The sequence below is a fragment of the Excalfactoria chinensis genome, chromosome 1 (genome assembly GCF_039878825.1).
Source record: "Excalfactoria chinensis isolate bCotChi1 chromosome 1, bCotChi1.hap2, whole genome shotgun sequence".
NCBI lineage: Eukaryota > Metazoa > Chordata > Aves > Galliformes > Phasianidae > Excalfactoria > Excalfactoria chinensis.
This window is the reverse complement of record NC_092825.1, coordinates 62,576,088-62,601,955: the sequence shown is the minus strand read 5'-3', so window position 1 is coordinate 62,601,955 and position 25,868 is coordinate 62,576,088. Positions and strand designations below refer to the sequence as shown.

General features: G+C 43.1%; 1 protein-coding gene across 1 annotated transcript in view; it reads right to left on the bottom strand.

Annotated features, from left to right (window-relative positions):
- Window positions 1-25,868, bottom strand: part of SOX5 (SRY-box transcription factor 5) — a 642,538-nt gene that overhangs the window by 442,304 nt on the left and 174,366 nt on the right. Inside the window, exon 3 of the mRNA XM_072349118.1 lies at window positions 16,190-16,253. The gene's annotated coding sequence lies outside the window, so the exon portion shown is untranslated. The remainder of the gene's footprint in view (window positions 1-16,189; window positions 16,254-25,868) is intronic.

Here is a 25,868-nt window from a genome sequence, read left to right as displayed (position 1 = left end):
CTTGTCTGTCTAGGTAGCATCCATGCCAGCACTCCCACTAAAATTAGAACACAGGCGACAGCACCTTGGCTCTTGTCACTTGCTGGAGACAAATCTTTAGCTATCTCAGCAGCCAAGGGGTGGCATTTTGGTCTCTGCCTGCCAGTCCCGAATAGCAGTGCCACCTTGGTAGCTGAGCTCCCTGGCAGCAGCAGCTCCCATCCTGCAGCAACTCCAACAAAAGCTCAGCACTCGTCCACCTTAGCACCAAAAGGTGACTTCAATCCCAAAAGCAGAAATAGAAGAAACCAAAGCAAGGGGCACATATGCTAGAAACGGGGAGTAAGTTCAGAAGGCAATACAAGAATGTTCACTTGCCCTAGATTGAACCTCTACTTTGACTATGTCAAAGAGTAATATCAGTATAGAAGCAAACATTTTATAATTAGTAAAGTTATATACAGATGATATCACAGAATCAATCAGAATCAATAACAGAACGGTCTGGTTGGAAAGGACCTTTAAAGACCATCTAGTTCCAACCCCGCTGCTCCCCTTGAGAGACATGGAAAAAGTAATCAACAGTGAAACATTCTCATACTAATAAGAAAGATATTCCCAAAATGACAGTATAAGAGATTCCAGAATATGACAAGGGTGACACTTACAGAAGAGGAAATGAGTGAAGGACTCACCAAGCATTCCCAAAGGAAAAAGACAAAACCTTGGAAACTAAGGAACAATGTTTCTGCAAAACACATCAGTGAAAAATTTACAGTCTGCTGATGCAGAAACTAAGGAAACATAGCCCCAATATCAATTAGAGGTAATTTAATCAGGGAAAAAATAAGATCTGTGCATCAGAATCAAATGAATAGTCCCATACAAGGACAGCAGGATGAAAAGCTAGAGCAAGTACAGAAAGAAGACAGTATCTAAAACATGTGCTAATATGAAGCTGAGGACCTTAGAGGCACTTAAAAAAAAAAATTAAAAAAAAGAGAGAGAGAAGAAAGAAGTATAAATGGTATAATGGTATTTTGGACACAACAAACGGAGGTACAGTGATACATGACAGGCCACTTATGAAGACAGAGCTAAGTCCTCGGAGCCTCCAAGAAAGAGCTGTACCCAGGAGAAGATAAATGGGGAGGTATCATAGTATCATAGTATCGTGTGAGTTGGAAGGGACCTTAGAGATCATCGAGTCCAACTCCCGGGATTCAAGCCCTCTGTGTAGCAAAGCGGCACTTCTACCCCCTGCTCCACAGGGGGGATTCGAACCCGGGCCCCCTGGTGTTGCAAGCGGCAGTTCTAACACCGCGCGCCACCGGGGGCACACCAGGTGATGCTGGGGTAAGTGCCATGGTGGCACAATCGCTGCAGTGACATCACTGAGCAACAGGGTGTGGTGCCACCCAGCTTTGGGCGCTGGCAGGGCCTGGCCCAGTCAGTCTCGAGCCTGGACTCCTGCCGAGCGAGTGTGTGCGGCTTGGAGGTGGAGCGAGAATTTTACTTGTGTGGTGGGCTGTGCTTTGGGGACTGCTGGCAGCTGCTCTCAGTGCCCATCCCTACAGCCATCACCTGTAATCCCCTGGCCTGCCTGGTTCAGGCAGCCGGGGTCCCACGGGGTGCACGTGCAGCAGCACAGGTGAGCTGGGTGGGCACGCGTCCCCACCAGTGTGGTAAGGGGGTGAGCTCTGGGATGGGGGAGCTGCCAGGACCGGGGCAGCAGTCTGACCCTGTGAGGGCGTGGGGCATTGGTGGCACAGGTGTGGGGTTAGGAGGGTTTCCTGCTGAGGGAGCAGGACGTTTCTTCTGCCTGTCCCAGAGACAGACAATGACCACGGCCTCTCTCTCTCTTGCAGTGCACAACTTTCACCGCTGAGGCGCTGTCGAGGGAGGACAATTCATCTTCACTCCCCATCGGGCCACAGCGTGAAGACCATGGCAGCAGAGGAGGCGTGGACATGTCCCATCTGCCGTGACGTGCAAAAGGACATTGCCTACGCAGTGCCGTGCCGTCACGAGTTCTGCCTTGGCTGCATTCTGCGCTGGGCCAAGCAGAAAGAGACCTGCCCGCTCTGCAGGAGAGCCATGGAAGTAGTTAAGGTTGCTGCGTGGGACGACGACAATGACCTGGATTTCATCATCTGTCCCCCAGCACCACCAGTTCCTGCCTGCTTCCAGGCAGCCATCGCCCGCATCTACAGCCCCCAGGACGATGCGCCATCCCCTCCAGCCCTTCTGATGCTGCCAGAGGAGCAGGAGGCTGTGGAGGCGCAGGAGGGGCGTATGGTGGGCGGCCTGCTGCTGGAGGTCTGGGCAGCCCTGTTCAGGCAGCACCGGGAGATCCTCGACCCTGTGCTGCCATGGCTGCGCCAGGAGCTGCGAGCCATCCTTGGGACGCAGTGGTGGCAGGCAATGGCAATGGAGAACCTCATCCTCAACGCCCTGTGTAACATCGGGCTGGACGGCGAGGCCCTGATCCGGCTGCTGCGGCCTGCCCTGGGGGACAGAGCGGAGACGCTCATCCAGGGCCTTGTGGACGCCGTTGTGAGCCGGTGGGGCGAGGAGGCCCACGGGCAGCTGGGTCTCCAGGGCGTCCACGTGTCCGGAGGGCAGGAGGAGGGCCCTGCAGCCAGCGGGCAGGAGGACAGCTCTGTGGCCGCCCCTGGCCCCGCAGGCTCCCAACGAGGGACTGTTACATCAAGTCCTGTTACATCAATTCCCGGACCCAACGGCAGCACTGAAAGTGCCAGCAGAGAGGAGCAGCCCAGCACATCACAGGCTGTTCTCTGTGTGGATCCCAGTTACAACCCTGTTGTGCACATCCCAAGTCAACGGGAGGAGCCCCAGGAGGAGACAGAGCAGCTGGCAGCAGCAGATCCCTCTGCTCAGGGCAGCAGCCCCTCCGCTCCTGGCCGCTCAGCTGGGAGGGCCCGGCGGCCCCGTAAGAGGAGGGCTGGCAGTGACCTGGACCCACAGCAGCCCTGCAAGAAGCCGCCCCCTCGGAAGCACTAGCAGGGATGGCACTTCTCTTATATTAAAAAAATAAAGTTGGAAAAAATATTACACAATGCCTCCGGATTTTATGGGTTGCAAGGGTCCTCTACAGAGATCATCAAGTTCAAACCCTCCCCTGTCCTAAAGGAGGTTTCCCACTGTCGGTTACACACGAAGGAGCAGAGCTCAGTCCGACTAAAGCTGGAAGGACCACAGGCAGGACAGAAGATACCACAGGAAAAAAATTCCCAACTGCAACAGAAGGGGACAGAATATTGTATAACATATCATTTATAACACAGTCTGTGCACTTGCAAGAGTTTTATGTTTTACATTTAAGCTAAGGATAGCCCTGCGTGCTTTCACATGCTTACAAATTTCCATACGTGTACATTCTCTGATCTAAAATACCCGGTTTGTCCTCTTGCTGCATTTCATTTCCTTTGGGAAACTTCCTGCAAGATTCAAGTAATCACCTCCTGGTCTGCTGTCCTGAATCATAAAAAAAAACCTTCAGTTTTCTTCCACAAAAGCATTCTGAAATTTCACTGAATGCTTTATTTTGTGTTATATGTATATGATATATCAGGAGCCCCCAAGCCTTCACATGGAAAGCTCCCTGTAAATATTCTCTGTTGTGTTTGAAAACTAGTAATGGCAACAGAATTCTAGGATCGCAAGATTCAAACTCATGGGAGAAAAAAATAAAAAAGTATTGCCAGTTTTTATCTTCAAAATACATAGTGATATTTCATTAAAAATATCCAGGGGATTTATTTAATATCTTAATTTGCACTAAAAAGGTCCCCAGGGAGGTGGTGGAGTCACCGACCATGGGGGTGTTCAAGGAACGACTGGATGTTGTGTTGAGGGAAATGGTTTAGTGGAAGCTTATTGGTGATGGGTGGACGGTTGGACTGGGCGATCTTTTAGGTCTTTTCCAACCTTGGTGATTCTATGATTCTAATTACGTTTCTCTAGCATCAGCCTTGAGAACTTACAGTTAACCCCAAACGGAAAAAGAAACCCAGTAGCTAAGAGTAGGCTATCACATACATTACTGGAACGAGTCACGCTTGCATTTACTTTCAGGAAAACCCTGATATTTCAGTGCCATAACAATTTAAGCATTCAACCTGTTATTTATTTATATCTTTGAAGAAAATGTGTCACAGTCGTTAGTAAAGTATAAATTAGATAAGACTAAAGAGACAAATGCACTGTCATTTTCAATATGGGCTGGAAGGGACGTCTACAGAGACCACCACATTTAACCCCCACTGACTAAAAAAGGTTCTCCACAGTAGGTTTCACAGGACGCTGATCGGGTGGGCTCTGAATATCACCGGAGAAGGAGAAAACACAATCCCACAACCTCTCTGCAGCCTGTTCTATTGTTCTGTTTTCCTCAAATGAGGGAAATTTTTCCTCATGTTCCAATGGAACTTCTCATGCTCCAGTTTCTCCCCACTGCCCCTTGTTCTGGCATTGGGAACTGCTGAAAAAAAATCTGGCCACACCCACTTGACTCTCTTTCATTCGGTATTTATAAGCATTAATAAGATCCCCCCTCGATCTTCTCAGTGCTAAAGAGTCCCAGGTCCCTTATCCTTTACTCATAAGAGCAATGCCCCATGTGCAGGCACATGAATGCAGTGCTGCTGGGGTGAGTGCTGTGATGGCACAAGGACTGCGGTGACATCACTGAGCAACAGGGTGTGGTGCCACCCAGCTTTGGGTGCTGGCAGGGCCTGGCCCAGTCAGTCTCGAGCCTGGACTCCTGCCGAGCGAGTGCGGCTTGGAGGTGGAGCGAGAATATTACTTGTGTGGTGGGCTGTGCTTTGGGGACTGCTGGCAGCTGCTCTCAGTGCCCATCCCTACAGCCATCACCTGTAATCCCCTGGCCTGCCTGGTTCAGGCAGCCGGGGTCCCACGGGGTGCACGTGCAGCAGCACAGGTGAGCTGGGTGGGCACGCGTCCCCACCAGCGTGGTAAGGGGGTGAGCTCTGGGATGGGGGAGCTGCCAGGACCGGGGCAGCAGTCTGACCCTGTGAGGGCGTGGGGCATTGGTGGCACAGGTGTGGGGTTAGGAGGGTTTCCTGCTGAGGGAGCAGGACGTTTCTTCTGCCTGTCCCAGAGACAGACAATGACCACGGCCTCTCTCTCTCTTGCAGTGCACAACTTTCACCGCTGAGGCGCTGTCGAGGGAGGACAATTCATCTTCACTCCCCATCGGGCCACAGCGTGAAGACCATGGCAGCAGAGGAGGCGTGGACATGTCCCATCTGCCGTGACGTGCAAAAGGACATTGCCTACGCAGTGCCGTGCCGTCACGAGTTCTGCCTCGGCTGCATCCTGCGCTGGGCCAAGCAGAAAGAGACCTGCCCGCTCTGCAGGAGAGCCATGGAAGTAGTTAAGGTTGCTGCGTGGGACAACGACAACGACCTGGATTTCATCATCTGTCCCCCAGCACCACCAGTTCCTGCCTGCTTCCAGGCAGCCATCGCCCACACCTACAGCCCCCAGGACGATGCGCCATCCCCTCCAGCCCTTCTGATGCTGCCGGAGGAGCAGGAGGCTGTGGAGGCGCAGGAGGGGCGTATGGTGGGCGGCCTGCTGCTGGAGGTCTGGGCAGCCCTGTTCAGGCAGCACCGGGAGATCCTCGACCCTGTGCTGCCATGGCTGCGCCAGGAGCTGCGAGCCATCCTTGGGACGCAGTGGTGGCAGGCAATGGCGGTGGAGAACCACATCCTCACCGCCCTGTGTAACATCGGGCTGGACGACGAGGCCCTGATCCGGCTGCTGCGGCCTGCCCTGGGGGACAGAGCGGAGACGCTCATCCAGGGCCTTGTGGACGCCGTTGTGAGCCGGTGGGGCGAGGAGGCCCACGGGCAGCTGGGTCTCCAGGGAGTCCACGTGTCCGGAGGGCAGGAGGAGGGCCCTGCAGCCAGCGGGCAGGAGGACAGCTCTGTGGCCGCCCCTGGCCCCGCAGGCTCCCAACGAGGGACTGTTGCATCAACTCCCAGAGGCAATGGGAGCACTGAAAGTGCCAGTAGAGAGGAGCAGCCCAGCACACCACAGGCTGTTCTCTGTGTGGATCCCAGTTACAACCCTGTTGCGCACATCCCAAGTCAACGGGAGGAGCCCCAGGCGGAGACGGAGCAGCTGGCAGCAGCAGATCTTTCTGCTCAGGGCAGCAGCCCCTCCGCTCCTGGCCGCTCAGCTGGGAGGGCCCGGCGGCCCCGTAAGAGGAGGGCTGGCAGTGACCTGGACCCACAGCAGCCCTGCAAGAAGCCGCCCCCTCGGAAAAACTAGCAAGGATGGCACTTCTCTTATATTAAAAAATAAAAAATAACTTTAAAAAAGACTTGTGTGATTTGAAGGGGTATGTCTGGACTCAGCACTGGGTTTTAAGATTTCTGCAAAGCATGCACATGAAACACACACTAGTACCCATTCATCCTGAGACCCTTTCAAATTTTTATGTGACAGATTTACATCAATGACAGTGTACCTTCAAACAATCTTTAAAAAGAAGTAATCAGATTTAAGACACAGAACGACCCTCAGTATAGGCGCCAGTTCTGGAATTGCATTTGTTAAACAGACATACTCTGGTCTGCAGATTTCTAGGAAAAAAAGAGAACGAGGTGGACAAATGTGAAACATTCAGCCTTCACACGGAAGGAAAACAAAACAAGAATAAATGAATGTTGGTCATCTGATGTGCTGACTCATACTTAATACTATTCTCTCCATACGAAGTCTGATTCAGTAGCAGTACCTCCAGAATGTTGTTCAGCATGAGAGAATCAAAACTGGTTCTGAAAAACAACTATGTGAGTGGTACTCATATTGCCAGTAAGGAAGTCTTGCTGCAAGAAATGCTAAGCATGCTCTTCTTCTATTGACTTCTCCCTGTGCACAGGAGCTGTCAACTTACCAAAAGTAGCCAGCATATGATCAGGCAGTATTTAACAAAAGAGCAAGAAAATCAAGAAAATGGCTTTCGACCTGTGAACCCAATTCAGTGTGAAAGAGCTAGTTTCCCACAATCACTGTGTTCCCTGATACTGCAGGCACAAACATAAATAGAATATGGTGCGTTCACCAACTGGAGATCTGGATGGTAAATATTAACATTTCTCAATAGTCGTATTGAATGTAATGCACCATAGGAAGCCAAAGCACTGGACCTGATCTGGCACAGGCTCAACTACATGAATGTAACTGAGCTCATCTTCACCCTGCTATAGCGCCTGCAACTTTGTGGCCCTGAACCACTCCAACAATGAAAATTTGCCAACAGCTTTTGAAACATGACTCAAACATCCTTCCGTGTGAGCAAACTCTGGTGTGTGGCACAACTGGCTTGCCTTTATTTTATTAGCATTATTACTGTTTGCTGCCTTTAGAGAGCTTTGCATCTCTCAAGACATTTCTTTAGCATCTCTGATTGCCTTCAATTTTCTTGCATTTTCTACCTTTGTAGCACTTGGAAACAGCAAGAAAAGCTATGTAAACAAATGGGTTCAAACACAATATGAGCAAATCTACACAGGAAACTCAAGTTTAATGTTCTTCACTCTTTTCCTTCTTCTTTAACTGCTGCCTCCCCCGGCTCCCAGGTTTAAACCAAAAGTTTCAAATGAACAAACCCTTAAGGCATTAGAGTTCCAAGTCCTCACTGCACCCATCACAGCCTTCAGTACCCACACACATACATGAAAGAAATACTCCCAGCCTGGCCTTAACAACATTCATTCAATGCTCTTTACTTAAAGGAAAAAAACAATTACGTGAGACCTTGAAGTTATCTCATTCTGCCTATTTAGCCTCTTCATCCCTCCATGTGTGGTTAGTAAGATATCACTTTTTAATCAAAAGATCTTAACCTCTGTCACATATATTACTAACACTGAGCATCACAGTAATGCTGTGACAGAGCAACGAATTACTGTGTCCACTTTTAATAAAAATATTTAAGTTGATCTATTACCTATGTAAGCTACAGATATATATGTAGGTAACTCTGAAACTAATGCCTCCTATTTTTTTTCATTGATACTACAACAAAGAGCATGATAACACTATTTGATGGAACAATTTCTCAGCTACGAGACACTGTTTTGCATCATAGCCACCACCATTAGCAATGCATTTTTCCCAGTGATGAACAAAACCATGCATGACATCCTCATATAAATCTGAACCAGCAGAGATACCTCACTGTTTCACAGCTTCTACAGTGTTATTGCTAGGAAAATGTTGCCAAAAAGTCTATCATCTATTTCAGATGAAAGTCAGAAAATGCCAAAGCTGAGCTATATGGTGGGTGTGGTAGGACTGTCCAGCCAAGATTGGCAATGTGTGCCATGGTCTTCCAGTTGGCATGGAGCCTGCTGCAAGAGAACGGTTGTCTTCTTTTCCAGCTTGACTCTGCAAGCTCCAGTCCTTAGTTTCATGAGTGTTGCAATATAGTGGTCAGTTGATGGTTTGTCTAGTTTCCAGGAAATCCAGAAGGATCACCCCTTTCCAATCCCAAAAGACAGTGTACATGTGCAGTGACAGTACAAAAGTGTTTTGAACTTTTCTTCAACAGAGAATTCACATATCTTTACTCTATTTTGGAATGTCATTTTGACTCTGCCTTCTAGTAGAGACATCCTGTCTAACCATCAGTAACGATTCAATCCAGGAAACTGACACCTTCAGCCACATATTGTTTCAAAAAGTCCTGATAAACTTTGTGATATTCCAACATTATCATCTTTTCCAACATGCTAAAGCCAATATTCATCTCCGTACACAGTTCCCTGACCACAATCTGCTGATTTGCAATCTACCAATTAAGACATTCTCCATTTTGTGGTGTGACAGCTGTGCATAGCCATTCGTGGCTTGTCTTTCACACTGCTGTCACTACTGCTTAAACATACCATCCACTGCCTCACTGTGCTCACATCCACTGTTTGGTCCATCAGGCTTTGATGAATGTCGGTGGGTGCTATTTTTTCCACACGAAGGAATTCAGTGCCACACATTTTGCCACACCTTTGCTTCATACACACTTAAAGTCAAACATCATTTTGTCATATTTCCCCTCTGCTGCCATCTGTGGCATGGCAACAAATTTTAATGGAATACTGGTGGGAAGGTGCATCTTCTAGTGCCATACCACCACCATTCACCTTTGACATCATGGGGCAACATAATCAAAACAAAGGCATTACCTACAGACCAGCTGTCCTACTACTAACACAGTTTTAAACACATTCATCCTCACAAATGTGTAAGGTAGTGAAATTGGGAAATGCTATTTTTTCCATTTTGGGTAAATGGAAACTCTGGCCCAGACAGACTATAGCCACATGTAAGTGATCTAAAAATCCATCTAATACCTGGGACTCTGCTTGCTACTGGCCAGGCGCTTCTAAAGGCCATAGACATCTAGTATGACAGCACTCATTTGGGGCGTAGGCACAATTTAGGTCTGAATTTGGGCTGAAACTGCACTTGATGCACTCAGTTACCTTTCCTGCTATAACTCATTGCAGCAGAAACACCATGGGTCTTCTGAGCTGGAAGCTAGGCTGCACCCCAGCAGTACGAGTGACAGACACTCAGTAACACAATCTGTAAGCAACTACCCTAACTTTGTTCAGAACTGAAGGAGAAAACATACAAATGCCCTTAATAGGAGTTAGAAGAAATACAAATATTTTTGTTGGAATTAGACAGCAGTCCTTCCAGTTGAAGATCTGATTCAGAGGCTGCTTTTTCAAGACAACTTAGAAGTTGCTTCCCTCCTTCAGTCACTTCATCTTCCTTTTGGTAAACTACGTATTTTGCAGTCATTCGAAAGGTTTGCACTACAGAATAATGGCGGGAGAGAGAAAATACAAGTTTTCCATTTAATTTTTGAAAATGAAAAATTTCACAGGTAAAAATAACACCTCTGCTTTTTTCTGAGCTACATATGGGCTGAAGCACACAGTGTTTGGCTATGTCTGCTTCTACACTATGAAGTTCCCATGCTGTTGCAGTTGTTATTGACAAAGCACTTCAAAGAATGGTGTTTCTGTCAACTGTGCACTGTGGTATGCTTACACAAAACAGAAAATAAGATGCTCCTCACCTTACTGTTTTAAGCTGGGCCAATAAATCAAGCCCACAGTTTATGAAACTATCATTATATGGTTATATTGCCATAAAATGTTGGAAAATAAAACAGTGCTCACAGAAAATTATAGAAAACACATATTTATATATATACACTCAGGTCCCAGTTACCCTTATATTTGACACAAATGAAAATAAAACAGCATTTTAAGCTCCTGGAAATGACAATATCATGTTATCTAGATAAGTAACACAAAGCTATTATTGAAATTCTGATAGCATATGCTATACCGTTAAAGGAAAATTACCTGTAATGCATAGTTTAAATAATTACTTTTAAACAAAAGCTTCTTTTCTGCACTGCTTATTTATCCTCCGAAACCAGCTCAGCAGGGCTATGTATTTTATTAAAATTGCCTTCAGACTGCTAATGGCGGGGTGTGTGTTAGCATAGGAGAAGTGATGGCTGTTTGACTCCCGTTCCTAATATTGGGAGCTGGTCCAGACACAAAGAGCCAGAACTCTGCTGTGCGTTTGACTTTGTTAGCAACACTTTGTTTGCTAATGATACTGGTGGCAGTATTAAAGTGTGATGGGTCAGGCTTGAGCTGAAAGGTTTCTAATTGTGCTTACAACAATAGCAACAACAAACCCAACAATCCTGAGATCTCTTCTACTGCTGTTTCACTATATATCAAGCCTTTGGAATGGAAGTCATTTTGTAAGCTGTTGACCAGCATTTCTCTCTTATTCTCTCATGCTCAGCCTCAAATAAAAGGGCCCACACCAGCACTCAATATTCCCTGTACCATATCAGAGAATATCACAACAACAGCAAGCCACTCTGTGATGATTTATCAGCAGAAAACCCACACAAACCACCCAGACAACCTTCTGGTATATCTTGTTTCCCACAGAGGAAGCCCCAGTCAGGGTGCACTAGGATCCACAAAGCCTAAGCGCTAAGAACTGACCTTCTCTGTCTGGAAGGACCACAGCAACCAAACACCCACAGCTTGTCATTGCAGACAAAATCCCCAGGGACAGGAGCATCAAGAGTCACCGGCATCTCCTCTCTGCAGCCATGAAACCTCCTGCATAAAAACTGTTTGTCTATTGCTCATGCACACACACATTAAGCAAGCTAACTTGAATGATTAAATTATTCTAGGTTTATTCGCTTGGTTCAATTAATCTGCTCTTAACATCTTTTTCTTTAAAGTGATTAAAACTCTAGATATGAATATCCATGATTTTTCACATTAAAATCAAATGCTACTTGCAAGTTCAGAACTGAATTTGGCAAATAAGGCAGCCTCTTTCCTTCATCAAACAGATAACTTGCTGGAAGCAGAAAGGGAGACCTTATGCTTATACCCTCCTCCCTGGAGTTTTACAAATGATCACAGTATCGGCTAGAACAGAAAGCAGGTTTAGTGTACTGCATTGATCCTGCATCTCAGAGAAAATCAGCAGCTCCATAAAGCTGACATTTTTTGGAATTTCAACTAACTTTTAAATATGATGCTTAAGGAAAACTGTGAAGAATTTTTACTAGTTGATTTTCACAGGTCCTGAGGTGTCCACACACCCATGTCAGCCTCAAAGGAAACCTACCCACCACTTCTGAAAAGCAGTCTGGACGTACACTGCTTCCAGGTAAACCAGACTGACAGCAGAGAACATTATTAAACATACATGGAAAGCAGGAGAGACACATAAAACTCCCGACACTTAATTTTTCCTAAATAAAAGCGTTTCTGTTTTCAAAAAACAAAAGAACACATTAACACCCACACATAAGCCTCAAAGCCCAAGAAAGGCAAACCTTCTCAGAAACCCCGTCCCGCCAGGGCAAGCAGGTACAGGTGCCAATGAAATAAGCGAGCTTTTCAATATACTGATTCACGTATTCCCCTTATCTGGTTTGCAGAAATAAGATCATGCTCTTACCAGAAATTGTACCCATGTCCAGGACGCAGAGGTTTAAAAAAAACACACACCACTTGTTCACAGGAGAAAGGCAGAGGAATAACTTTTCAGTTGCAACTTAGGAATGCTTTTATAATCATTGTATTTCTTTTCTTAGTCATTTGATTTCCCTTTTGAAGTGTTTCTGTAAAGCAAGCAAATTTGCTTATAGGAGAGTAAATGAAGAGCAACGCTCTCAACCAAACTAAAGAGGTATAAGGAAACTGGCTGTAGACATGTAAAATCAGATCGCTGATAAGAAGAAAACATAAACAGTGGTATAAACCACTGGATTACACTTTCGGATCCCAAGTAGGATTGATGCCACATTTGATCAGCATCAAGCCCAATGTTTCTTAGAGCCACGTGATTTTCATTGCTCTTAGTATTTAGACAAGAGATCACCGGTAGCCCTGCCTAATGTGATCCCCCAAACCCATAAAGACTGCTTTAAAAATCTGGTCTTGGTTTCACGGGAAACCTTTTTTCAGAAGAAAACAATAGCTCCTGCTTTGCAGAACAGGACACATGGAAGGAACATTTCATACAACATTTCTAGTGCCCTCAACTTCTTGTGCAATTTTCTGTTTGGTCCCATTCTCACAGCTGCATCAGTGGAGGATATACATGATTTCAACCTGCTGATTCAGAAAAGCCATCCACCAATTCCCAGCCACCTGGTTGGCTGCCTAGTGCAAAATGAAGGTACAAGAAAAATCATTCTCTAGGATCCCTTCAGTCCTCAGTTCTCTTTAGGCAACACAGAAGTTCTTGAAGTTGAAATCCACTATGATTTAACAGTAACCATCCCACACACAAGCACACCAACAAAACATCACAATACAATTTGGGCTTACTTTTCTCACATAAATATGGCGTTTTCTGGGCCCAGTGGATCACCGAGATATGCTCTCACCAAGTCTCAGTCATGAGCTTTAATAAGAACCAGTGCAAACCAAAAACTAAAGCTCTCCATGTAAATAAAAGATTCAAATCTCAAAGTTTCAGAAGGCAAAGAAAACAAATGGTGCACAAGAACGGGAGCTTCCTCCCTCTCATACCCACACTTAGAAATGCATGCAAATATTGTGAGTTTGCACATTACTGATTTAGCAATTGGTTTCGTTCTGAGACATTTTTGGAGGGGAAGTAATAGAGTAACAGCAATTCCTCCCGATTCACTTCCCACCACTGCCACACAGACTCGGATTTTCAGGTTAACCAAAACCATAGCTACAAAATAAAGTGGGATCAAGATGAGAATTTCCCCGAGCACACCCACATTGTTTACCAAACCAGAAACAAGCTCTGAGGCAAGCAAGCAACCTCAGACTAACTCTTTTTCGTTGCCTCATGAAGTTACGGCCTCCAGCCTACAACGACTGTTCCAATGGCAGACTGCAGCTTTAAAGTAACTTACCACATCTGCATGGAGAGAGTTTCTGCAGCTCTTCCATCCCCTTTTTCTCAAAATCATATAGGGGGAAAAGTTATAAAAAATATACTTTGGTAAAAAGGTTGAATAATTTGTTTTTAATGACTTTAAGACAGTTTATACAGAAAAAATATTGTCCCCTTCACCCCCTTTCAATTTCTGGCTGCTTTTCATTCTCATCAGTAAGACAGGTTCAGCCACATGGTTCACATTTTTTTGAGATTATTTTTTCTACAGTCATATTTTTAAGATGACAAAGAAAGGATGTTAAATTAAACTGCAGGAATAAACATGGATATATATATATATGTACCTTTGTATGTACCTGAACATGATGTATTTGACAGATGTCTTCTTCACCCTTTCCATGCCACTCATTATCACTTGAAATGTACTTTCTTTGTTTTAAGACCTATGTCTTCCTATTCCCTCGCACTTTACAGTCAAAAATTGATCAGCGTTTACAATAACAATGTTTACATCCTGAGGAACTATAATATGAAATCTACTTCTCCAGTTGTGTGGATAAGCATACCTATGGAAATCAAAAGGAGCACGTGAAATAGTAATTTATAAATATTTGAGTTGAATACACCCTGATCAAAGGCAGTGGAAACAGAGGTTGAGGCTGAAGAATTATCTGAAGTCTGCCATACTTTAACTACCAGTTCCTTACAGACATCTAAACTGTAATGAAGAAAGCACAGAAACTGATCCTTAATGCTAAACATATGACCCGGCATACACAGGGAGACAGCCTGATGCAGTACACTGGTTTGCTCTGAAATGATGTAACTTCACAGCAAAAACCAGATGCCATTATATGGTTTTGAGAATGTCAAGAAACCAAGAAACCACTCACAAATTAAAAGCAAAACCAACTACAAAACACAACAAACAAACATTCAAACCCCGAAAGTAAATTCTTCTAAACCAAACAATACAGGCCTAATCATCCTCATGTACAGCTTGTTAGAGGCCTATTAATGACATCCACAATGAAAACACAAACACTTCATTCTCAGACCAAAACTTTTGCAACTAAAAATATGTCTTTATAATGCTGTCGTTTGCTCACAATTATTAGGGACCAAATTATTTCAGATTAGCAAATGATTTATTGAGATATTAATATGCCTGATAGCTGCACAATGTACATATTAATACATGATATACAGGATGTATTTATCTGAATGTTTTTTACCTCTGACTTTATGCCAAGCTTGCTCTCTGTGCTTGGGAGCTTTCACTCCCAGCAGTGAGGTATTTCTCACATTACGTGTTCCTGGAAGCCTCCTCCAAAAAGCAGCATTGTGCTGCAACACAAAGTGCTGCACACAGCAGAGGCAGAGGCACTTGCTGCCCCCAGATCTTGTTATCCCTGCATCAGACAAAGCAGGATAGGTGGACCCAGTAGGGAATTTCAAACAGGGCAGCACTCTTTTTGGTGTTATTGACACCTTCCAGATGTCTGAGTATTAAAATTAAAATGCAATCTCACAAGTCTGTCAGGGGGAGGCAAACCAAAAATTCTTGCTACTGTGGGATATGCAGAAAAGGCATAAAAGCACAAATACATCACTCACTGCTGATTTAAGCTCTATCTTTTAAGACAGTCGTAAGGCCAAAACCTCAAACTTCACTCAGGAAGATCTTACATATCAATAGCTTTGCCTCAGTAAGAACCCAGAAAGAGTGCAGGACAATTTATGTAATTGATTGGAGCAGTAGCTACACCTGTTATTAAGATCACTTGACACAAGCAATTAAACAACTACCTGCAGTTGTTCATACTCAGCCAATATTTTGCCATTTTGTCAGATTTATCTATGAAGCATGACTGCCTCAGGCTGAATGTTTTGGAAATGGGACAACTTTTTTTTTCCAAGAATGGGGTTAAAAGTCTTCAAGCTGGTTCTCTGTAAGGGTTCCAGCACTTGAAGCTTTGGAGGAAGGCTAGAGATCTGGCAGCCTGGCTGGGGTTTTTGTCAGGGACAAAAGCTTTTTGTCCTCAGATCTGCCTTGAGTGAACCTTGACAGAACTGAGGTTCACCAAGACCTTGGCTTTCCAAAGTTGTTACCATGATTTCAATACAACCTTTTATTAAAAAAAAAAAAAAAAAAAAAAAAAAAAAAAAAAAAAAAAAGTTATGTCTTATTATATCACATTTCACCTCCACTCTATTTAAAAACCATGTAGAACAGGAAACGAGACTGAAGTAACCAAATGAGTCTTCAGTAAGCAAATGCAATAAAGTTACAGATATCACAGAAGGAACTTACTAATACATTTCTTAAAAGGCTTCAAACCACAACCCTGTATGCCACATCGTGCAGTTGTCACCCTTGAGCCAGGCAACTCTATCCAAGTACCTCTTATGCACCATCATCTATTGTAGCCTCTCATTAAACTTCTCCTTTCTCTCAATTACTCATCGCTCTCCAACCCACCTTCCCGAAACAAGGAAGTGGTTCTGCCCCACTGCAGGTGAGGATCCAGCAAAACAAAGAGCTTACCCACAGTAACACAAAGAAGCCTGCCAAGGAGCAGGAAACAGCCCAAACTTTTGTAGGTCCTGGCCAGTCTCATCTCTCAGGGCCGAGCCAACCTGCTGCCAGCCCTCAACAGCACTTCCAGAGATTCCCTGCCCAGCAATGGCAAAACACACCTCTTACCTGCTAAGTCTCCCCGTTTAAATTCTCAGCTCCTCTTCTTTTTTATTTTCTTCTACTTGCAGCACTGAAGGGGAGAGAAAAGAAAAAAATGTCAAAAGGATGAGCCGCAATTATTTCATTCAAAATCTTTCTTATATTCACTATTGAGTTTTATCCTCAGTAAAATTCTCAAAGAAGTGGGATTTCCTCATTCCATTCTCACAGGACTCAGGTCATGCACTTGACAAAGCTCTCCCCAGAATGTGAGATGTCAAGTATGAGAGCAAGACCCGCAGTATGTGGAAGAGAGGGGAATCTACCTAAATGGAAAAAAAGCTGAGTGGGGCAATGGTGAGAAGATGGGGATTAGGACAACAGTACAGTGAGGTGCTCAGTTACAGAACTTCAGGGATGCATGCAGTCCTAAGTTGCTACTGAGGTGGATAACATCTCACACAGGAACCCTCAGGGTCTAAAAGCAGAGGGGTAAGTGGGAAACTGAACCACTGTCCACTGAACCTGATAGAAAAAGTGACAGTAAATTCAGAGAACTTTGGATTGTACCTAAAGCAGAAGAAGAAAAAAAAAGTACAGCAGGAACAGAGGGAACAAATGAGAGACTAGATGAATAAATCCAAGAAACCTTACTAAATCTACTGAAGTATATACATGGTGAATTTCCATCAGAGGGTTAGATTCTGCTCACTTGAGATCATGAACCCTTGCTTGCTTATTCCATCAAAATCAATGGAGTAGTTTTAGATTTACATCCATGTAACTAGGAACAAAATCAAATTAGAGAGTACAGAATTACTGGAGAAAAACTAAGCATTATTGAGTGTTCCAACACTGGGAGGCACTCAGATACTATAGTGCTGAAGGCCACATTAGTAGATTGATTAAATGATTGATCCATCAGTAGGAGATTTATCCAATATGAAGAAGAAACAGAGCACTATAAGTCAAGACTACTAATCAGATATTTTTCTACACGCTAGAAACATACAGAGAAGATGCTGTATAGAATATGCAGTAATAATAATTCCCAATAATATCCCACACTCAATAGGAGTTCTAATCTACTTCTTCAACATTTTAAAGGTGTTTTGTAAAAGGATTTTGAAATATATATATACATTTTTTTTTCCATAATGAAATCCCAGAACTTTCCTGATCATTTGTATTTCTCTTTCTTTAAACCTGACAAACTGATACCAAATGGTACAAGGTTATGCCTAGAGCCATTTATACTAGAAGTCGTGCATTACTTTTCCTGGACCAACAACTGACACTTTCTCAATATGAGTTTTGCAAATGACAGTGTGAAAGTAACAGTTTCTTTTCAGGTTTCATGCTCTCATAAATGAAGACTTCTTCCCTTCAGACACCTCCTTTCACTAATGCATTGTCTTTACTTACATATAGTGCACATTGCTTCTGTTCTGAAAATACAAACCACAATAAAAATTAAAGCTCTGACCCGAGCTCACCTTTCTTACATTTTCTTTACTTATTTCTAGAATCACTGCAATTATCACATTGGGTGTATGTCATAACCACCATGATTTCAATTGACTTGAATATTATCAGTTTTTATTGTAAATAAAAAACAATTCTATTCAGTTTCCCTTTAATTTCCACATTTATGCGCCACAAAGCCCCAGCATTTCTGATGATGCCTGCAGCAAAGCTAGTCACATTTTGTGACATCTTTGCTACCTACTTCTACAGGCATTTTCTCACTCCTTAGTAGATGATCCCCAGGCACAGAGAAGGTAACACAACTCTAGTAACCTAGGGAAATCTATTTAATCTCAAACTATAGAGATTTATGTTTATAAAAGTGAAAGAAGAAGTTCTGTCCCTGCTCCCCCAAGCAGACTTTGATAATCATAACTTCAGTCTCTATATTCAAATCAGGAATCATGCCATTTCAGGTCCAGAGGGTGCAGCCACCAAGCCACTCTCAATAGTATCTGAAAAGTCACAGCAGTCGGATGAAGTTCCTGGTGACTGGAAAAAAAGGCAATATCACACTCATTTTTAAGACGGGTAGAAAGGTCAACCCAGGAAAGAAAGACTTCAGCTGAAGTTGCTGTGATAGAACAAGAGAAAATGGTTTCAGACTAAAAAATTGAAGTTTTAGATTGGTTGTATGGAAAAACAACTTTACAATATGGGTAGTGTGCTTGGATTCCCAATGCCTGCAGAGGATATCAGAATGATATGATGCAAACACCACGATCACTTTGAGAGCTGGGATCTGCAAATCATCATATCATCATATCATAGTATCATAGTATTGTGCGAGTTGGAAGGGACCTTAGAGATCATCGAGTCCAACTCCCGGGATTCGAGCCCTCTGTGTAGCAGAGCGGCACTTCTACCCCCTGCTCCACAGGGGGGGATTCGAACCCGGGCCCCCTGGTGTTGCAAACGGGAAATCTACCGCTGCGCCACCGGAGGCACACAAATCCATGCAGAAGAGAGTGGGAGCTTCCATAGGTTCTACCTGGATATTTCCTGAAGTGTGCTTGTTCTACTTCACTTGGAGATGAGCCTCCTAACCATAATATAAACAGTTTATTGCAGTTTACAAATAAGTCAAAAGGCCACCAGTGGATCTACATATGACCATAAATTAGGCTCAGTTTCTTGGTCATAGCAGCATCTGTACTGGAGGGTTATCACCTGCTGCATAGAGGAAATTGAGCAGAAAACTTGTCTGCAAGCCACCATTTCCCTTTCTTCCATCTCCCAAAAGTAAGCAAATTAAAAATATGAAGGGTTTACAGTAAGACCCATGCAAAACTTTCACCACAGAAATGTAAAAATCCCTCATGCCTCATTACAGATCTGAAAAACAAGAGTCCATCAGTGAACAGCTTTCACACAATGATTCAGAGTGTTAAAAGAAAAAGAGAAACTGAAGGTTCTGAGATGAAGAAAGAAAAAAAGAAGGATTTTAAGAAGAAATGTTTTCATATGCTGTGGCCAAAAGCCAAGGAAGATTAATATTTTCAGAAACTAAAAACCATCTTGATGGACGACAAATCTTGCGAACCAGTTTTTCAAAAGTAATTTACATATTCTCTCTGACATCCCAATACTTGTTTTACAAGTGGTCTATCTTTATCTTCTGGTGCAAACAACTTGTCTTGACTGCTGAAAATCTTCATAATTCATGAGGATTTCACAGGGTTCTGGGAGTCTTTCAGGATTAGGATAGACTTCACAACACATCCGAAAAGAAACAAAAGGAAGCCAACCACCTGGATTAACCACCTAAAGAGACAGCATCAGGCTTCCTGGCTGTATTTCTGTGGTCAGCAACACTTTATTCTGAAAGCAGTCCCATCACTGCAACAGTTTTCCTCCCGAAAAACAGTTACTTTCATGCACCTTTCCCATGAAGTGCCCACTGCAGTGGATCTCCAGCTCCCATCTGCAGGTTTAGGAACTATTAGGACATCTGAGATGCTACAGCATAACACATTACCACCCCTTGAGCTTTTATCTTCCGCATTGACAATATGCATTCAAGGAAATAAAGGGCCAAGCTGGACACCTGAATCTACAAAAGAGGTGGAAGCACACCTTAAGAGGCATCAACTGTTCTGCTCACCTCAGCAAGGTGTTAATGCTGATGACTCAGGGATAACAACAAGATGATTGAAGTTCAAATTATTTCATAGATTATGTACAAGGACAGCAGTTTGTACAGAGTACAATGACTTTTCATTCTGGCATTGTAAGCACGTGGCATTTGCAAGACAGCCTGTTTACCCTCCTTCCCACTGATAAGGAACCAGTCTAGCAGAGCCTAACATAGTAGTAAAACGATCACCTGAACACAAGAGGGATGAGTTCAAGGGGCTTGACAGAGTTCAGAAATAACATCCTACTCAAACAACTCATATGAGTGGAGCTCATTTGTAGGCAACCTCTGAAGAGTATTTACACCCTTTCCTTCCCTTCCCTGCTCTGACTGAAATACTTGTACAGAAGATTTCTTAAATCCGATATGGCAGAACCACTAATAATCCATTTGCACTCTGGGTGAGCTTGGCTAATGAATTCAAATGAGAGCAGAAGCAAACCACAGACTGCCAGATTTTTAATATCCTCATACTTTATAGTAATGGTGTAATTGTAATTAATGTTTACTTTGTTGTGCATTTTATTGTTGAGTCTTTAAAGTCCTCTGGGATCCCTTTGGGATATACAGCACTAAATAATTGTAAGTTGTTATTATCAAATAACAATCACCGGCTATTTAAATTATAGAATAGCTACCTGATTATACTTAACCAAGTTAAAGCTCTAATAAAGAATGATTATATATAATCTAAATTAAACATATTTTTTTTCCCAGTTCAAAGACCCAAAGTTCTTTGCATTGAGTATGCAAGCTCTCTCCAACACCTGAAGCTTGAACCTGAATAATGCAATCAGTAGGACTTCTGTTGTTGCATTCAATGGAAAGGTGATATGACAGTTAGCAAAGAACTGTGTATCTTGAGAAGTCTGCCCTTCTGAGGCAGTAAAATTAAGATTATTTTTTCCCCCTCCAAAAAATCATTTGGAAGAGTCCTCATCCTTATCTCTAGACTGGTCCTGAAGTGTCTCTAACAATCATTTTGGCTGTATCACAGATGATGGTTGCACACTGCACACATATAAGAGCTTACTTCCCCATAGCACAGGAGATACTTTGCATTGGTGCTACAAATGGGGCACACCACAAATCTGAGGAAGATAACCCCCTCCTCTGTTGTCAGAAGTCCTCACCTTGTCTTCTTCTATGACCCACCCACAAGTCTCCAAAATACTTACCTCAACTCTTGCATGCAAAATAATTTTCACAACAATAAGAAATATTTTATGGTGTAGTAGATTCAAAGCCCCAAACTAACACCATCAGGAATATGGTTCAATGACATTTTATACAAGAAATCATGTAGGAGATTATTTACTCGGCTTTGGACTGTTAAAGATCCCATTTTCAAGCTTTGAATCTAAAGGGAAAGATCTAATTTAGCTAAAAAATTAGGTCCTGCCAGGCAGGGGAGTTGGAACTTCATGATCCTTGAGGTCCCTTCCAACCCGGGTCATTCTGTGATTCTGTGTAAAAGTCTAACACAACAACACAACTCTGGGACTTAAGAGTAAAGAAAACCTTGCTTTTGTTCTCTCCTAATAATGTGAGACTGAAGGGGTGTAAAGGAGCAGAAGCATGTCTTTTGTAGCTGACCTTTGTCAAGTCATTTCCCTTGCTTCAGGTTTCTCATCTGTGGAACAGGGGTAATGGCATTAACCTCGTTACTAATTAATAGCATTGTAGATGTGTCTACATCACATTACAATGATAACAGATCATCTGGTGGATCTTTTAGTATCAATAAAAAAAAAAAATAAATCTTTCTAGTATCAATGATCTGTTAGTAAGTGAGGACTAGAGCAACTTAAATTCAACTGCAAAGGTCAAGAACACCATCAAGCCTGAGAACCCTCTGGCAAAGATAAACCGTAAAGCCCTGATGGGGGCTCAGTCATTTTTTAGTGAGAAACATCTCACTGCTCTGACTACAAAGAAAGGTTCAGATCACAGTCTTCATGATTGGGTGATCTCAGATAAGTGTCTAATGTTAGTCAGGAGGAACTCAGATTCACAACCTTGATTTTGACCAGTACTGAATTCTTCCACAATTTTTGAAAAATCTTGAGCTTGATCTGAGCTTCTTTTCTTGCATCCTCACAAAAATATTTTGTTATTCAACTGAGAAGTGACAGAGGCTTAAATAACAATTCTACTAAGACACATAAACTTCTGCAAATGTCCCCAAAAGAACTATCAGGGGAAAATATTTTGTCTCAAAGCCGATATGCAAGAACAAAAATATTCGACTTTGGTTGAAAATAATGCACTTTCATTTGAATGAAAACAAGAGAAACCAATGAAGAATGACTGCATATCTGTGAGAGCTGGACTTTAATGGGGCTAACTTGCTGAAGATCCCTCTCCCAGAAATGCAAATAACAACGATGATTTGCCATAGACCTCTCACATGCACTTAATGACTTCAGTGGAGCTCAGCCAGCTGCCACCAGCTGAGAATCTGGGACAGAAGCCGCAGCTGAAATCAGGGCTCCCTTGCAGGAACCTCTCTATAAATGCAAAGCAGGAGACAGCTCTTGCAATATAGTTTTTCATTTAAAAGGACAGCATAACAAGAAGGTGAGAAGGGGAGATTATTATTAAACCAACAGCAAGTGTCTGTTGCAAAGCAACAAAGAAATGTGGCATTGTAAAGCAGAAATTTCTTGAGTTCCTGAGACCATTTCTTGCACTCAACGTGACAGTAAAATAAATAAATAAAAAGGAAAGAAATAAAAGGAAATTAATAAACAATAGTGTTTATGTGCAGTGGCAACTGTATAATATCAAGGCCTCACGTATATTTTGAAAGGCTCACTTTGATTTTGAAAGGCTACCCAGTGATCTCCCCTGCTCCCTGGAGATGGTGGATGCCAGTACCCTTGTGACTGCAGAGCTTCACCCTAAACATGAGTCCTCCAACAGCACGGCGACTCCCTGAGCTGCCAGGAAGTGCTGCCTTTTGTTTGACATGCGTCTCTTTGGAACATGTCAGGGAAGAGCATCAAGTATTGTCCATCAGCCAAGCCACAAAACACCCTGACACAGCAGTTAATGGTAAGGAGTTAGAAGGCCAAGGCAGGAGTGATATCCTGAAATGGGAAAAGGATCTGGGAGGTGTAGGCAGGAACGAACAGAAAGGTGGGGGTGGTACAAGTTCCATATTGTTGTTGCACTGGAAGGACACAGCATGTCATAACGAATTACTGTTAATTTGCACCAGCAGTACAGTTAGATTGAGACCAGCAAGCACCGATGACAAACAGCACTTGCAAGATCACATAATGAGGGGGCAAGGCTGCTTCACTGGAGCCGCTTCACTCAATTAGTGGACAAGGCTTTTAATGCTGCTATGCACAACCAAAGCAATTTTGATTACTTAGAGCTAGGTCTCCATTTAGAATGAGTCAGAAGCTGAAACAGGTTTTTTTTTTCTTTTAATATAATTTATCTACAGAGTATTCGAATGGTAATAAGCTATCTGAAAGCTAGACACATTAGCCTCTGTTTGTGCCTAAGCAATGTTGAAATATACTTTTAAAAATAAGTTCAAATAGTATCTATTCCATCCAGCAGAAGGATAGCAAGCAATCAATACTATGCCAAAAGCAGGATCCAAATTATGCTCTTATCTGCTGATTTAACTCTGAAATTTCAGAAGGCGTTTTTGGTAGAACTGCAAGAGTTCCATAACAGTACACTTTCACATAGTGCTGAGAACCAGAGCAGCACGCCTATTCATTTTATTCTTGGTTTACACCTAAGGATTTGATGGATTCTGTCAGTCAAAGATCAAGACTGCATTATCTCCCGAGTAGTATAGTTAGTTTTTTCTTCTCTTTTTTAGTGCAGCATTTGGACAGAAGTTTAGGAAGTGCGATTTGACCCTGAGAACTTGGCAAAATCTGTTAAAGTTCATTAAATAATCTTGAACTGTTTCTACTAGCTTAAGCTAAAGCTTCAGCCTCACTGTCAAAAATAGAGCTGCACAAACAAGTATGGTCAAAGGATACCTTTGGTGGGCAAGAGAAAGCACTGCCAGCAGTCTGACAGTAAATCCTGTCTCCATGGTCCCGCTGTCAAACTCTCCATCCCATTGCATGTTGATGCATTCAACAAGATATGGAGGAACTCAATTTAAATTAAACATGACTTGGAGCAAGGATTCGTGCATGCACCACACCTGAAGCATCTGCCCTCACCAGAGGTATATCAAGATCTTCATAGAATCATAGAATGGCTTGAGTTGGAAGGGACCCCAAAGATCATCAAGTTCCAACCCCTCTGCCACATGCAGGGCCACCAACCTACACATTTAATACTAGACCAGGCTGCCCAGGGCCCCATCCAACCTGGCCTTGAACACCTCCAGGGATGGGGCATCCACAGCCTCTCTGGGCAGCCTGTGCCAGCACCTCACCACTCTCTCTGTAAAGAACTTCCTCCTGACATCTTCCTATCAGTCCTTCTTGTTGAAGCTCTCCACTAGCACTTACACATCCTCTGGCACAGGAAGTAGACCCCACTTACTAGTTTTCAGTGATCAGCTTTCTCACAAACTCACAGAATTATTCTCTTCAACCTTAACCAATGTGCATGCATGAGTTTATGCATGTATAGATTAAGAATGGAATATGAGAGGAGGAAAAACTATGTTCCAGACTTTTTTTTCAATGTGGGAAGAAAAAGGATAAGGATATGGACCTTCGACATCCCTGTTAGCAGTCCTTGTCCCTAGTCTGTTCACTCACACAGTCTTCTTGGAAACAGCAAGAAATCAAAATGTTTTGTCTTGTGTGTACTGGAATGAATAATTTTGATGTTCAGAAGTTTATTTTCATCTTTATTTTGGCTGAAATTACTCATCAGATTTGACCCAAATTTCTGAAGAACTTCATCTGCTGAAATGTATCCCTGTGGGTGAAAACAACAACAACAAAACCAAGGAAAAGAAGACTGACTACCCAAATACACTCCTTTTCAGTGCTTCATCAGGATTTTTTTTACAAGTGGGTCAGGGAGAGTCAGGAGGTGGGGTGCAGACACCTGGAAGAGAATTCTTGTCAAAGAATCAGAAAGAAATTATCATCTATATTTCTCCCTACAGCTGACTGGCACAAAGTTGGATTTTTCCACTGGTCTCTGAAGAGCCAGCTACCACCCAGTTCTTGTGGCAGGGTACCCAAACCAACAGACCAAACATCTAATGCACTGAGGACACAGAGTGGATATAGGCATCGCCTAAAGCACAGAACAGGAACATTTTAAACTGCTTCATTTCTCAGCTTCAGTACAGCTATGTATGTATAATTTATTTAAGATTTGACTCGGCAGGGTGGCTGCATGCAATCAGCATATTGTTTTTGTGAAGGTTCCCCCCTATTGCCCCTTAGACAGATTTTAACTGTCAGTATATTGGCCTTTTGAATTTTTGTTTTCATAATACCATAAGCTATTTGAACATACATTATTATATACTAATCACTGCTTGTCCAATTTTTCTGAGTCTCACAGGCGACAGCAGAGAACAAGAAATGCAATTTAGTTAGAACTTCAAAGTAACGTTTCGTTATCATCCAAACTGGGGCTCTTTTATGCTTCTCTCACTATTTGGTTTTAAAAGTGAAGGGAAACCAGTTGCTTAAATTTGTTCTTTCAGATTTCTGCTCACATTTTCCTTCTCCTAAAAGGAGGGGCTTCATGATAATAGATTGGCTGATCTTGAGATCAGTTACTGATTGATATATATTTACTGTCTTCAGATAGTTGTAGTATTGCTGACATTCATATGAATTAAAGATTGCCTAAATCCTGCCTCTGAGCATTTCCAACTTCAAGATAGATATGAAATTCAAATATAGATCTCTATCTCACATCTCTATAGTGGGTTGAACAAAAATATCTCCTTCAATCACACCTGAGCTCTATAAAAACTGGATCTTTCAGGATTTGATACTGTCCTGTGGGCCTGTCTACATAATGAATCAGCCTTGGAAAACGAATGCAGATCAGCTCCACTTCCTTATTCCATTTCAGGAGAGC